Source organism: Marmota flaviventris, chromosome 3, assembly GCF_047511675.1.
Source record: "Marmota flaviventris isolate mMarFla1 chromosome 3, mMarFla1.hap1, whole genome shotgun sequence".
NCBI lineage: Eukaryota > Metazoa > Chordata > Mammalia > Rodentia > Sciuridae > Marmota > Marmota flaviventris.
In genome coordinates this window covers 18,744,910-18,761,510 of record NC_092500.1, presented here as the reverse complement: position 1 = coordinate 18,761,510, position 16,601 = coordinate 18,744,910, and the positions used below count along the sequence as shown (strand labels likewise).

Below are 16,601 nucleotides of genomic sequence, written 5' to 3'. Positions count from 1 at the left end.
ATGGATCCTTCTCAAAAATAGATCATATATTATGTCACAGGGCAACTCTTAGACAATATAAAGGAGTAGAGATAATACCATGCATCTTATCTGATCATAATGGAATGAAACTGAAAATCAATGATAAAAGAAGGAAGGAAAAATCATGCATCACTTGGAGAATGAACAATAGGTTACTGAATGATCAATGGGTTATAGAAGACATCAAGGAGGAAATTAAAAAATTCTTAGAGATAAATGAAAACACAGACACAACATATCGGAATCTATGGGACACATTGAAAGCAGTTCTAAGAGGAAAATTCATTGCTTGGAGTTCATTCCTTAAAAAAAGGAAAAACCGACAAATAAATGATCTCATACTTCATCTCAAAATCCTAGAAAAAGAAGAGCAAAACAACAGCAAAAGAAGTAGAAGGCAAGAAATAATTAAAATCAGAGCTGAAATTAATGAAATAGAAACAAAAGAAACAATTGAAAAAATTGACAAAACTAAAAGTTGGTTCTTTGAAAAAATAAATAAAATCGACAGACCCTTAGCCATGCTAACGAAGAGAAGAAGAGAGAGAACTCAAATTACTAGCATACGGGATGAAAAAGGCAATATCACAACAGACATTTCAGAAATACAGAAGATAATCAGAAATTATTTTGAATCCTTATACTCCAATAAATTAGAAGATAGTGAAGGCATCGATAAATTTCTTAAGTCATATGATCTGCCCAGATTGAGTCAGGAGGATATAGACAACCTAAACAGACCAATATCAATTGAGGAAATAGAAGAAACCATCAAAAGACCACCAACTAAGAAAAGCCCAGGACCGGATGGGTATACAGCAGAGTTTTACAAAACCTTTAAAGAGGAACTAATACCAATACTTTTCAAGCTACTTCAGGAAATAGAAAAAGAGGGAGAACTTCCAAATTCATTCTATGAGGCCAACATCACCCTGATACCTAAACCAGACAAAGACACTTCAAAGAAAGAAAACTACAGACCAATATCTCTAATGAACCTAGATGCAAAAATCCTCAATAAAATTCTGGCAAATCGGATACAAAAACATATCAAAAAAATTGTGCACCATGATCAAGTAGGATTCATCCCTGGGATGCAAGGCTGGTTCAATATACGGAAATTAATAAATGTTATTCACCATATCAGTAGACTTAAAAATAAGAACCATATGATCATCTCGATAGATGCAGAAAAAGCATTCGACAAAGTACAGCATCCCTTTATGTTCAAAACTCTAGAAAAACTAGGGATAACAGGAACATACCTCAATATTGTAAAAGCAATCTATGCTAAATCTCAGGCTAGCATCATTCTGAATGGAGAAAAATTGAAGGCATTCCCTCTAAAATCTGGAACAAGACAGGGATGCCCTCTCTCACCACTTCTGTTCAACATAGTTCTCGAAACACTGGCCAGAGCAATTAGACAGATGAAAGAAATTAAAGGCATAAAAATAGGAAAAGAACAACTTAAATTATCACTATTTGCAGCTGACATGTTTCTATACCTAGCAGACCCAAAAGGGTCTACAAAGAAACTATTAGAGCTAATAAATGAATTCAGCAAAGTGGCAGGATATAAAATCAACACGCATAAATCAAAGGCACTCCTGTATATCAGCGACAAATCCTCTGAAATGGAAATGAGGACAACCACTCCATTCACAATATCCTCAAAAAAAATAAAATACTTGGGAATCAACCTAACAAAATAGGTGAAAGGCTTATACAATGAAAACTACAGAACCCTAAAGAGAGAAATAGAAGAAGATCTTAGAAGATGGAAAAATATACCATGTTCATGGATAGGCAGAACCAACATCATCAAAATGGCGATATTACCAAAAGTTCTCTATAGGTTTAATGCAATGCCAATCAAAATCCCATCGGCATTTCTTGTAGAAATAGAGAAAGCAATCATGAAATTCATATGGAAAAATAAAAGACCCAGAATAGCAAAACCAATGCTAAGCAGGAAGTGTGAATCAGGCGGTATAGCGATACCAGACTTCAAACTATACTACAGAGCAATAGTAACAAAAACAGCATGGTACTGGTACCAAAACAGGCGGGTGGACCAATGGTACAGAATAGAGGACACAGAAACCAATCCACAAAACTACAACTATCTTATATTTGATAAAGGGGCTAAAAGCATGCAATGGAGGAAGGATAGCATCTTCAACAAATGGTGCTGGGAAAACTGGAAATCCATATGCAACAAAATGAAACTGAATCCCTTTCTCTCACCATGCACAAAAGTTAACTCAAAATGTATCAAGGAGCTTGATGTCAAATCAGAGACACGCCGTCTGATAGAAGAAAAAGTTGGCTACGATCTACATACTGTGGGGTTGGGCTCCAAATTCCTCAATAGGACACCCATAGCACAAGAGTTAATAACTAGAATCAACAAATGGGACTTACTCAAACTAAAAAGTTTTTTCTCAGCAAAAGAAACAATAAGAGAGGTAAATAGGGAGCCTATATCCTGGGAACAAATCTTTACTCCTCACACTTCAGATAGAGCCCTAATATCCAGAGTATACAAAGAACTCATAAAATTAGACAATAAGAGAACAAATAACTCTATCAACAAATGGGCCAAGGACCTGAACAGACACTTCTCAGAGGAGGACATACAATCAATCAACAAGTACATGAAAAAATGCTCACCATCTCTAGCAGTCAGAGAAATGCAAATCAAAACCACCCTAAGATACCATCTCACTCCAGTAAGATTGGCAGCCATTATGAAGTCAAACAACAACAAGTGCTGGCGAGGATGTGGGGAAAAGGGTACACTTGTACATTGCTGGTGGGACTGCAAATTGGTGCAGCCAATTTGGAAAGCAGTATGGAGATTTCTTGGAAAGCTGGGAATGGAACCACCATTTGACCCAGCTATTCCCCTTCTCGGTCTATTCCCTAAAGACCTAAAAAGAGCATGCTACAGGGACACTGCTACATCGATGTTCATAGCAGCACAATTCACAATAGCAAGACTGTGGAACCAACCTAGATGCCCTTCAATAGATGAATGGATTAAAAAAAATGTGGCATTTATACACAATGGAGTATTACTCTGCATTAAAAAATGACAAAATCATAGAATTTGCAGGGAAATGGATGGCATTAGAGCAGATTATGCTAAGTGAAGCTAGTCAATCCCTAAAAAACAAATGCCAAATGTCTTCTTTGATATAAGGAGAGTAACTGGGAACAGGGTAGGGACGAAGAGCATGAGAAGAAAATTAACATTAAACAGGGATGAGAGGTGGGAGGGAAAGGGAGAGAGAAGGGAAATTGCATGGAAATAGAAGGAGACCCTCAGGGTTATACAAAATTACATACAAGAGGAAGTGAGGGGAAAGGGAAAAATAACACAAGGGGGAGAAATGAATGACAGTAGAGGGGGTAGAGAGAGAAGAGGGGAGGGGAGGGGAGGGGAGGGGGGATAGTAGAGGATAGGAAAGGTAGCAGAATACAACACACACTAGTATGGCAACATGTAAATCAATGGATGTGTAACTGATATGATTCTGCAATCTGTATACGGGGTAAAAATGGGAGTTCATAACCCACTTGAATCAAAGTGTGAAATATGATATGTCAAGAACTATGTAATGTTTTGAACAACCAACAATAAAAAATTTTAAAAAAAAGAAAAAAAATTTACTTCAGACAAAAAAAAAAGTTTAAATAAACTGATCTAGGTCTCAAATGCTTCTTGCCCATCTAAACTTGGAGTTAACTTGTTCTCAAGCAGGGAGTTTGGCATCCAATGCCGGGGTTGGATCCTGACAGCTCCTTTTAAATAGAACTTCTGTTTTCTCACCTATAAAATAAAACGTCTAGTTCATGGTAAAGGCCCATGATCACTCAGCTTGCTCAAATCTGGATATTTGGATATGACAGCCCCAGGCTAAATAGACTTATTTTTGATCTTGAAAAAAGCAACTTTATAAGGCGCTTTACAAAGTCATTTGACTCTTCCTGAAGCGTGATGTTGGGAGTTTAGTTTTTAATGTATCTGGCACAAAAAAATTACACAACGATTTTAAATTACAATCTTGTCTCTAAGACCACTTCTCCTTTTTACAGAAATCCTTCACTTCCTGAACTCTCATCACTCAACCGTTTACCAAAATATAAAAACCCAAAATGCACCAGTGTGTATATGCCAGGAAATTGCTAAAGTTGGATGCAATTATAGTTGAGAGAGCTTGTACTCTGAGTTGCTGTTGGATCTCAGCTCTTCTAATAAAATGACATTCCATTATTTAAACATGGTATGTATTATCATGGTCATCATTTCCCCTATATTAAGTGATGATATCTTCTAAGAAAATGGAAAAGCCCGTGGAGAAAGTTGTTGAGCCTGAGAGGCTTTGGAAAGTCCCATCATTGGCAGAAAGATTGGAAAGCATAAAGCATACTGAGAAAGGTGACTGCATAAAAAAATATGTTTGCTATCATTTTATCCTCACTTACCATGCGTTTAATATTTCTCTCTGTGTGAAAAAGTACTGTCGGTTTATATTATGCAGAAAATCCTAGCGAAATGCAATATGACTATTTAGTGACATACCAGGAAATTGTTTAGGGTTTAAAAAAGGATTGTGAATATAGTACTATGATTATTACTGTTATTATTCTCTTTTGAAATCAGGGACTATTGACTCCCACTGTCTAAACATTTCTTATCCAACAGATTTTCAGAAATGGGCTAAATGTAGGTAAAGAGGCTAAGAAGGCCTGCTTGCACTCTCCTCTTGGGAGAAGAATTCACATCTCTATTGCTAATCTCCCTGTGGCTGCAGATTTCTCACTGTTTTTCCAATTGTCTCCCAAGACCTAGAATCCTCATTTCTGGGAGGTGGGCCTCTGCTCCCCAGGTGCCAGCTGCTTCTGCCTGGGTTTCCTGGCATAGCCTGCTCTTGTGTTCTGTTCATTCTTTCCCCTTCCAAATGGTTCTCCTTTGAAGCTGTGCATGCCTAGGCAGAAGTCCCATTCTTTAGTCAAGCAAGTACAAGTATGCATTCTGTCTGTTCCCAACATTCTCTTTCAATATGGTCCTTCCATGGATCAGGACATGCTGTGCTGTGCCTTGGATCTCCCTGATGCCCAGTGCTTTACTGACTCACCACCTGTTGTCAGTTGCCATTCCTTCAGAATGCAGTTCTGCACATGGGACAGAACTCCCTTGAAGCTCCTACAGCTGGGCCTGTCCTCCCAAGGTCATTCCTTGCAGGTGATCCTTCTGATTACACATCTCTCCATGCCCAGCTGTTCTGCACCACCAGAGAGTAGAGTAATGCCTAATCAGCCTCAGACACACACCAGGCTACCTCTTTAGGGGACTTTCTTGCGTCTGCTGTCCTTGATTGGTCCATTTTAACCTGACCCGTGTAATGTAAAATGTTGGCTAGACAAACAGGGTAACGTGGACAATGTGATAAGATGGGACTTAGACCTTCTTTTTTTGAAATAATAACTTATATGCAATGCACTTCATCTGTTCAATGACCCCAGTTGTAGACTCCTATGATTGTTAATTTTAGGTGTCAATTTAACTGAATTAAGAGATATATATATAAAACTGATAAAACATTAGTGGGGGGGCATGGTGTCTGTGGGGTATTTTCACGGGAGATTGGCAAATGAATCTTAGTGGAATAAGTGAGGAAAATCTGCCCTCAATGTGGGTAGTCAGCATGAAATCATCTGGGGCCTGGATAGAACAAAAATAGAGGACAGTTATATTGATATTTCTCTGTCCTGCAGCTGGGACACTCTTCTCATGCTCTTGGACATCAGAACTCCAGGTTCTCTGGTCTTTGAACTCCAGGACTGACATCCACAGCTGCCTGGGCCTTTAGGCCTTCGTACTTGGACTGAGCCATATTACCTACATCCTGGAGTCTCAGCTTACAGATGGCCTGACATTGGGATTTCTGATCCTCCATTATCATGTGAGCCAATTTCCCTAAAAATCCTCTCTTGTATATCTACATATGTACTTCTATATAAATTCTACTGTTTTTGCCTTTCTGGAAGACCTTAATACAACCCCAATCGTATGAAGCATCTGTGCTATAGAAGGCTGGATATCTCTTCCACCTTTCTTTTTCTACTTACTAAATGTGTGATCCCTCTGAGCTTCAGTTTCCTTTTCCATAAAGGGAGGGAGAAAATATCCACCTTACAAGGTTGTTATGAAAATGTACAGAAACTAATTTAGTCTCTGCACCCAATGATGGCATCATACCAAGTAAGTGTCCATGCCTTTCACTAGTCCCAGAATGTTCCTTTGCAGACGTTGCTTTTTTATAATTGCACCAGGCCCCAGGCCTATAGAGATGTTCTCTTGTTTGACATTGAAGTTACAGAAATAAAACACTGGAACACAAAATTGTGTATGAATTAAAGCCTTTTAATAGTAAGGACACACCAGCCACTTCCCATTTTATCCAGGTTTTTTCCCCCCTAAGAAAGATCTTGCCTCTCTTCTCTTCTGCCTACTGGCCTCTCTCTTTCCCAGCATCAAATGGTTTGACACAATCACATTGTTCTAGACATAGATCTGTAGTGTCTCCCTAACTATTCTTGCCTGGCCATCTTATCTTCCAGGAAAGCAGGCTTATAGGAAGGAAATCAGCATTAAATCAGAAAAATCTACTGAGGCCCAGGGTCTATCCCTTACCTTGACCTTGTGGCTTGACCTTGAAAGGTGGTATATTTCCCTGTATGTCATGTTCCTTAATTCCTTGGTCTTTGAGAGTTGAAAATTCTATATGACTCCTGATTATTATGAGGTAGTTCTTTTGTTTCAGAGACGTACACAGTCTGAAAATTAAAAAAAAAAATAGAAACTCAAATACTTTTTGGAAAATAAGTTGAAGAAAACCTATGATTTTCTAATCCACTTTAAGTCAGTCAAGTTGAATTTCCCAAATTAGCAGGTTGACTGGAGATGAAAGGTAAGGCATGGAGACCATGCCAAATTCAAGGAATTCTATTTATTTCAAACACTGTTGTGGATCCTTTCTTTTCCATCCACACTCACCTTCCTAAAAGTGAGGTAAGCCATTACAATCTGTATCCTTCCCTTCCCATGGTAGCTGTTCACTACCCAGTTTGCACCCTACAGACCGAGGGGTTGGGGGGTGACTTTCCAAGTGGTAAGAACCAAATGAGCCTTTTCAATGAACTCAAGGGGTGAAAATCCCAACTGCCTTGAGTCCTTGTGTGAGAAGCCCCCAGGTGAATGACCTTGGCAGAGGGGCCACAGCACTCTTCCCAAGCTCAGGTCATGTCTCCCCAGCTGCCAGCACGTTCTGCCTCCAGTCTGCCTCCTTCCTCATCCATTTCTCCAATCTTTCTCCACTTACCGCACCACTGGTGGTCTGGGGTGTGCAGCCCAGATGTTTTCCCCAAGCGATTAAGAGATTACTTTTCAAGTGGCTTCACAGAGCAGATGTTCCCATTCTCCCGGTTGGCCCCCAATTGCTAAAACCTTCCCCTGCCCCAGAGCACATTGTGTTGCTGCTGTGTGTTTGATCAGGAGAGTACCAGCAGGAACAAGAGAGTCCCACGCTGACGACCGACCGTTTGGCAGGCGAGCTCCTGGGCCTAAGTGTGTTCCTCCTCCCTTTGTTCCCATTACAGTTGTGAGCAGATGTTCTCAACTAGACAACTGGCTGTTCTTTCTCTGGCCCCTGACACCAGTGCTGCTTCTCATTCCCTGCTTTATGCTAATCGCAATATGCCCCAGACTCTAGTATCTCTCTTTGCTGAGAAGCATCCACCACATTACTTCATCCAGAGCTTTGTTGGCTTAGCCTGGGCAGTCTGTTAGATAAGGGAGTGTGCTGCTAGACCTACACTTCAGTTAAAGGTTGCTCACAATCATTTACCTGCTTGAATCTATTCTTTTACCTACCTTCTGCTCCCCTCCCCATCCCACCTCCCATTCCAGCTTCAGCCAAGCTCAATTATTGCAATATTGCAATTCTAGTGATATTCTCTCTCACCTCCAAGTAATTATGCATTCCTTTTCTTATTTATTTATCTATTAATTTATTTGTTGTACCAGCGATTTAACCCAGGGGCACTTTACCACTGAGCCACACCCCCCTTTATGTTTTTATTTTTTATTTTTGAGATAAATTCTCCCTAAATTGCTTAGGGCCTCATTAAATTGTGGAGACTGGCCTGGAAATTGTGATCCTCTACTTCCACCTCCCAAATAGCTGGGATTATGGGCGTGCACCACCATTGCCACTTTATTTTCATTTTTTAGCATTCTCCTTTCTTTTTTTCCCCTTTCCTTCGGTAATTCCTGATGGATCATCCTTGAGATCTCTGCTTAAGCATGACTTTCTCTCTGACCTCTACCTGCTAGTCAAAAGCTCCCCTAGTTCCCAAAGCCCTCAGCCATTATTTCTCTGTATTATAATTGTCTTTTTGATTTTTCTCCATTTTGTCATTAAATTTTTGAATCTCAGCAAGTATGTTTCCATAACATCAAACAAGAAAGTTAAAATAGATTCTATATTCCTCACTCTCCACTTTCTAACTGTGTTTACTGAGTCTCTATTCTGTGCTAAACACTTTATTAGACTGTGGAGTCATAAAGATGAGGGATGGTTGTCCCTGTCCTCGGTTAGGTGGGTTCCGTACACAGAGATCCAAAGTGTATGGTGATATCATAGTTGTGGGAAACTGGGAACTTAAGGAATTAAAGTAGTCAACACTGCAAGCAGAACCTAGAAGGTATACATAGTTGGTTTAGAGTTGAAAAAAAAATGAACATAATAAATGGTTTAGAGCAGGCATTGACAAACTGCTCACCCACTGAATCCAGCCTGCTGCCTGTTTTGTAAATAAAGTTTTATTGAAACACAGCCATGCCCATTCATTGCATAGTGCTATGGTTTCTGAATGCTATCACAGCAGTGTTGAGTAGTTGTCACAACCTAACATTATACCATCAGAGTCCCAAATTATTACTACCTGGCTTTATTCAGAGAGAGTGTGCTTGTTTAGAGTGTAGAAAATAAAAGTGGCCAAGAAATTTGCGGGGGAGGGGGGGCGTGAGGGGGAAATAGAAAAGAGTGAAATACTTCAAACAGATTTAAAAATGATGGAGCTCTATTATCAAGCTAGTATGCTACTGGTTTGGCAAAAAGCCAGAAGCTCATGGAAAACATGATAAGTCCAAAATAAATTGTTCATATAAGAAATTAATATCTGATGAAAATGACTTTTTAATTCTATTAGTAACATAATTTATGTAATACACAATATTAAAAAATTAGCTACTCATTTGGAAGAAAATGTTTTCATTAGATTTTTGACACTCCTTGCCCATCCTCATCTGCCCCCGTTATCAATATATCAATAGATTCGCAATCAATATTTCTTTCTTTGTTCACCAGTTTTTCTTGTTTTTCTCATTTTCTTTCTGAGCTTGATGTCACACAGCTGTGTAACAGCTTTTAGTAAATCTTTCTATTAGGGTTTGCAGTTAGTAAATTTTTTTTTTGTGTGTGTGTAAAAGGAAGTATCTTACCTATACTTTGACAGATAGTTTAGCTAAATATAGAGTTCTGTCCTTGGAAATAACTTCCCTCATCTTTCCAAAGACATTATTTTCTTCTGATACATTTTTGTGCTGATGAGTTTTCAATAAGCCCAATTATAGAATCCACTCATCTGTAGAACATTGATCTTCAAGGGATTTAAAAAAATATTTTACATATTTTCTTTGTAAAGGAAGGTGCCCATGGTATATTAAGATGGATATTTTATTTTATGCGTATTCTAAAATTCTTAGTCATTATTACTTTGATGGTCACTTCTGGACCATTTCCACAGTAGTCTCCTTATTGAGCTCTTGTTAAGCATTTGTTAGATCCTCTCATCCTTTTTGATAGACTCATATGTTGTCCAGAGCTGGGTGATTGGCTCAGCTCTGTCTTTCCAGATATGGAAAAGAGTGAAGGTCAAAAGTCAAAGAATTTTTTTCCAAGTGAGGCTTTGTCTTTTCTCTTTCTTTTACATTTTTACTTTTAGGAAAAAAAAATGTGGTCCTTGGGAAGTTCTGCTATTACTTAGTTGTCCAGAGCTGTCACATGACCTTCCATAGCTGTAAGGGAAGATGGGATAGTGAGTATGTTTTTTCCCTAGCTTCTTGTGGTAGAGGAAGATAAGTCAAATGGGAGGTTGGGAATAGATATCAAATCAATCAACAGTATTTTCCACAGTGTTCTTGAATATCATTAGATTTCCTTAAGTGGCTGGGCACAGTGGCACATGCAGCCACTTAATGTGTGGTCCCTTTGAGCTTCAGTTTCCTATAATACCAGTAGCTCAGGAGGCTGAGACAGGAGGATCTCAAGTTCAAAGCCAGCTCAGCAATAGCAAGGTGCTAAGCAACTCAGTGAGACCTTGTCTCTAAATAAAATACAAAAAAATAGAGCTGAAGATGTGGCTGAATTGTTGAGTTCCCTTGAGTTCAATCCCCGGTACCCCCCTTAAAATTTTTTTTCTTGTTGATTTTGACAATTTTTTATGTTTCTCTGCCTATCTACCTCTCCTTACCAATGGCCTAAGTCTGTCCCCCAGCCCCAAATTTAAAGAAGCAGGTCTGCTATTGATGGTGCCAGGTTTTGAGCTGACGTGTTCTTGGGGTTTTGCTATCAAATCAAACACCAAGTTTGGATGGTGATTTCTTTTTTTCATTTCTAGTAGTAAAATCATTTCTGTGTAAATCTTTTTCCTCTAGAACTTAATGTTCTACAAGCTTAGAGTGGTAGGTCACAGTTGCTGACAATTGTTAGTGAGTGGAAGACCGATTCTCACATAGAGACTTTGCTTCATATTAGCTCTTGGTAGCTAAATACTGGCCACTATTACCAATTTCTATACCTAGAGCCCAGAAGGCTGTTAGTTCTTAATGATTTTGTTTAATTTGAAGCTCACTAAAATGTCCTTTCAAAAATGTAGCTACCAATACCTTTTTGGTTTTCTACTCTTATATTTTTACTAATATGTTTATTTGTTTAAAATACAACAGTATCAACCAATGAGCTACCCAAGCCATCTATAACCCTTTTTTTCAGTTCTGAAACATGCAACTCTTTTTGGATTATTCTTTATTTGTGTAATTATTCCTTAGAATATATTGTGAGATTCTTAAAGGAAAAAAAAACTATAGACTTTTATATTTCCCCAGAAGTTCAATAAATGATCACCACTGAACTGTAAAGACCTTTTTTAGGTCTATGAAGGTATTGATCACTACCATTATGCTCAATAGAATATCAATAAAATGAGATTTTCCTTTATTCATTGAGTGGGAAATTGGAGGAGAGGATTTAAGGGTCCAAAGATGCATGCTAATTCTCCTGAGGATATTGGAGAACTTCAAGATGCTCCAATAATCACCTAGCCTAGTGATTTAAAGAAGGAACTCTGGAATCAGACAGAATTCAATGTCTAGTTCTGTCATTATTAGCTGGTATGAACTCGGACAATTTTTTAATGTTTTTTATATGTTCAATCCCTTACCTGAGAAATTGGATATAATAATAGTGCCAACTTTGTAAGAGTTGTAGCAGAGATAAACAAGATGATATGTATAAAGCTCGTATTACAGTGTCTTGCAGCTAGCAAACAAGTTGGAGAGGGTAACAGTTATTATCTAATAATTTTATTAATTTTTGGCTATCCACAAAGTGTTAAGCCATCATCTTCTTCTTCTTCTTTCCCTCCATTCCCCCTCCTTTCCTCAAGAGTTCAGATCCACTAAGGCTAACCCAAGACAATAAACAAGCCAACTTTGATTGTTGCTTTGTGATCTCAACCCAAAACACATGCCTTCTTTGTATCTCTATTTATTTTGTCCCAGGATTTTCTGAGAACTGCTGTTCAGACAAGGTCAAAATTCTAACCAGTGTTTTGCAATTAAGATGTCCTAATTACCTGTGTTTGTCAAATTAGGAAGATCAGTTTTAATTTCCTTCAGTCTCTCCTCCTCCCCTGTCTTTGCCAGTTCTGTGGTTTCCACTGCTTCCAATTCTCTGTCATTCACTGAAAACAACTATCTGCCTAATTGAGCAAAGCAATTCCTCATGAAGCAGAAAATGCTAATTGCAGTGAAGCTGAAGATTAAAGTATTACTTCTACACTCTGCTGCCCCTCCTAAGAGTTCAAAGCCCCGACTAATAGCTTCCTGCACCCTTCATGCACTTTGACCAAAAGACATACAGTAGGCTGTAGGACTTCACTCAATCACAATGTCTCCCTTTTATTCTAAGCAACTTAAAGGAGCACTATCATGTAACCATCTTCTTATAAATCACATTAACAATGCACTTAAACACAGAAATAACCATTTGATTTTTTCATCCTCATTGAAGTAACTGTCATCAAAGAATTATGGCAGTTATGGAGGAATTGGAAAGTTCTCTCTGTCATGTGTGAAGATTGAGTTGGCAATACAAAGAGAATCCTTGGGAAGCTGTCTGTGCTTCTGTAACAGAATAACTAAGGCTGGGGAATTTATGAATAATATAAATTTATTTCTTGAAGTTCTGGGGCTGGGAAGTCCAAGATCAAACAAAGCACTGGCATCTAGTGAGAACTTATAGCTGTGTCCCCACATGGCGGAAAGCCAGAGGGATAGACCCTGTGTCCTCCCAGGCAGAATAACAGAGGAGAGCAAACTGTCTTTACGGCAGGAGAGCCTGCTTTACGGCAGCTTTAATCTATTCATGAAGGCAGAGCCTTTGTGACCTAAAGGACTCCCATTAGGCCCCACCTCCCAGCACTGCTGCATTAGGGGTTAAGTTTCCAAAATAAGAATTTTTCAGGAAGCACATTCGTATCATAATCAAGGGCTTTTAATTCTTTTGCAGTTAAGATAATCAAATTAGTTTGAATTGGTTTTTATATTTAAAAAATCTAGTTGAACACAACACTGAAGAAATAAAAGAATTTTACACACCAACTTGATTTGATCCTGTTGATTATTCTAAGCAGTTAAATCAGATCAGAAAACTTTGTCTACCTATACCCATTCCACCCCCAAAAGCTCTAGTGAGTGTCACGGCATAGCTTAGACCTTTAGGTCCTATAGTCAGCTATGTTCTTCTGCTCTGTTGTCTTTTCAGATATAAATTTATCTTTCAACCTGTATTATATCTTTGAATGCATTTGATTGAAGCTTATTTTTTAAGATTGAATATTATTATTGTTTGCTTTTTTTTAGTAGACTATAAGTAAATCTCAAATTTTAATGTACTTTAGAATCACTTAAGGCACTTGCTAAAAATGAATATTCTTATTCTTGGCCATAGGAATTCTAATTCCGTAAACCTGGAAGCAGACCTTGAGTGACTCTCATGTCCCTGGTCTGCAGATAACACCTTGAGAAATACTTTTATGATGTGCTATCAAGAGATTAGATCATAGTTGGCTTGTTTGGTTTGTTGTTTGGATTCTTTCCCCCTTGGCTTTTGTCCAGTATGATGTACAAACACCTAAATGCAATAAATGTGGACTTGATACTTTTCCCCCATTTTTTGAGGCTTCCTTCTAAGCAAAAGGTCACAAGGAATTTGTATTTCATTTGGACCCATATCACCAACATCCCACTTCTTCCTGCTCATGAGGTCTCTCCAGCTATGGGTGCTATTGTCTTCTGGGGGCTCATGCTGCCCTGCAGGCTTGTAGGAGGTTTTCCTGGAAAACAAGTGCTTTCCACTTGCCACGGTCCCCACCACCCTCTGCCATCTCTAGCAAGACTCATTCTCTAGCTGCAGCTGTGGCTTTCTGAACATGTGTTCTCCAAGGTGCACTTCATCATCTTTACCATGACCAAGCATCCTGAGCTGAAGTGGCTCCTGCCCAACTCCCCTGACACCCTTCTCTCTGTTGAGGGTTCGGTTTTGGTCAGCCAGTCATTCAAATATACCAAGCTCATTCCTGCTTCAGGGTCTTGACTTTTACCAATATCTCTTGGCCTAAAATGTTCCTTCCCTGAGAATCCACATGATTGCCTTCCTACTCTTCAGGGATTGGCTTAAATGTCATCTCCTCAGGGAAGTCTTCCCTGAGCTCCCGCTCATCTTACTGCCTACTCTTTGCTCCATTTCCTTTTCTTAATATTTAAAGAATTCTGAAATTATATTTTCTCTTACTTTGTTTTTCTATCTCGTCTCACATCACCACTGAAAGCCCTCAAGTTTATGATACTAACGGCACATGTGGATCTGGACCCACATTCTGCAATGAATGAGATATCTCCACTTGCCTGGCCTCTGTGAGCGTGTGAGTCTCTGACTCCAGGTCTTCGCTCACCTTTACCACCCCCTCACCCCATCCCTTCTCCTTCACTCCTCAGTTCTCCCCCTGTTGTTTCCAGCCCCACAACTTGACTGCAGTGACTCTCGCCAGGATCATCGATGACCTCCAATTTGCCTCATCTCTTGTGGTTGCTCTTTTGTTCCTGGGTCTTTCTGCTGCACTGACCCTCTCTTGGTTCTTTTGATCTCTTTTCCCTCTGTTTTGTGATATTCCTCCAATTCCATTTTCAATTCACCACTCTTGCTGCTCTGCATGCTCTGAGCAATCTTATCTAATCCTTGGCATTTCAATAAGCAGTATCCAAACTCCTGTTAGAAATCTCCATTTGGGTTTCCTGCAATTACCTCAGCCTAAACAGAATCCATCATCTGCCTTAAATTGGTTTTCCTGGAAAACATACTCTTAAATGGAGATTGGCACACAGGAAATTTATTGGGAAGTGTTGTTGGCAACGGGCCCCATGAGAGAGAGAAAGAGAAGCAGGGCTGGGTAGAAGGAAAATTTGATGTGATGAAATACCATATTGGTGAATCAAATACTCTTTAAGCTCTGACACCCATGCTGGCTGAGTTTCTGTGAGAAGGAAAGGTAAAAACATACCTGGAATAAGTGTCAATTCTAGTGAAAATGAATGATGCTCCTTTCTGAGTGAAAGGAATCCAATGTAGTTGACCTATCACCAAGTGGCTGGCTGTGCTCCTCAAGGGAGATCTCATTTTGGGTTTTTAGTATTGGTCTCTGTTGGCAGTTGTATTCTTGGCAATGATGGCAGGTAAATCAGCCTAAAGAGTGAGAACCAAGATGTTAGCATATGCTTAGCTTCTATACCAGCCACCATGACTACTCTATTCATGTGCCTGTTGTGCCAATAAAGGATGACTTATTCTGTCTCTACTTGGTTGTTTATGCCTCTTCCTTTTTGGATACTCTCTGGTGAGCATTAACATATAATTCAAAATCACTCACCTTCTGTGCTGAATCTCACAGACCAATCCATATATTAATTCATACACCTCATCTCCAAATCTTCTTGTTCTTGATCTCCCATATTTTCTCCTTCCAGTTCTTCAGCAAGCTAGCCAACCATTTACTGTAGGTTTTGAATTCATAAATAACCTCTTCTCTGGCCACTTCTCTTCCCACACAAAGTGGACAATCAGATGCATGTCCTAAAGTTCCACCCACTGAGGGGATTTTTCTCTCACTGCTATCTTTTAGGGCCATCTCTGCATGGAACTATAATATAATTTTTGGCTTGTGTGTACATACTGAATTGATCCATACATTAACTGAGTTTGGCATTTTTCTTCTTCCATCACTTGGTCAAAAGGAACTCTTTAAAAAAAAACAACTTTATTTTATTTATTTATTTATTTTTATGTGGTGCTGAGGATCAAACCCAGGGCCTTGCACATGTAGATGAGCACTCTACTGTTGAGCCATAACCCCAGCCCTCAAAAGGAACCCTTATGCAGACATAGGTATGAGTTGAAGGAGAGACACTGGTGTAATTCTGATGGCCATTCCTAGGGAGAGTCTGTTATGAGCCATCAACAGCCACACTGCCAACTGGGGGAATAAGAGTCTAACTCCTGGGTAGTGTGTTAAATTATTTACTATATTATCATCCCAATGAAACTGCCTCTCCTGTATTCCTTTTCTTTTGATTGGTAGCACCAGAACTCATGTTGTCAATGAAGCTGTAAGCATACAAATCATTCTGTACTCTCTCTCCTTACCTACTTCTCCATCTTAGATGTATCCAAATACCAATTACTGATTGCTACATCTCTAAACATTTTTAGACTCCTCCCTCTCCTTATCAGTGGAAATAGGAATGATCAAAACTAAACTTCCAAAATATCACTCCAGCTTCATCATGGAGGCAGGACTGAGAATAGGAAAAATTAGGAAGTTAATGCCAGGAGAGACATAATAGAAGCTCAAAGGTTATTTTAGGTTGAAATGTAGAAAAAATGGCTAAACTCCAGTGATATTAGTCAGGCAGACTTGACGACTTGGAAGTTAGTGGTAGAGGCTGTAAAATGACTTCTCAGAATCAACTTGAACAATGTGGAGAAGGCAAACGATGTATATTTAATTCTAGGCTCCTTGTTATTTATTTATACATGTGATCATCTGGGACCCAGAAGACCTATTTCTTACATTTCACTCATTTTAGAACTTAATTGATTGGCTTTGTG

At 39.0% G+C, this 16,601-nt stretch overlaps 1 long non-coding RNA gene across 2 annotated transcripts in view; it reads left to right on the top strand.

The window, feature by feature from the left end:
• Positions 1 to 16,601, top strand: part of LOC139705173 (uncharacterized) — a 413,615-nt gene that overhangs the window by 319,849 nt on the left and 77,165 nt on the right. For both annotated transcript variants that reach the window (XR_011707043.1, XR_011707044.1), the window contains 2 exons: positions 4,126 to 4,313; positions 5,809 to 5,996. This is a non-coding gene — a long non-coding RNA (uncharacterized lncRNA). The remainder of the gene's footprint in view (positions 1 to 4,125; positions 4,314 to 5,808; positions 5,997 to 16,601) is intronic.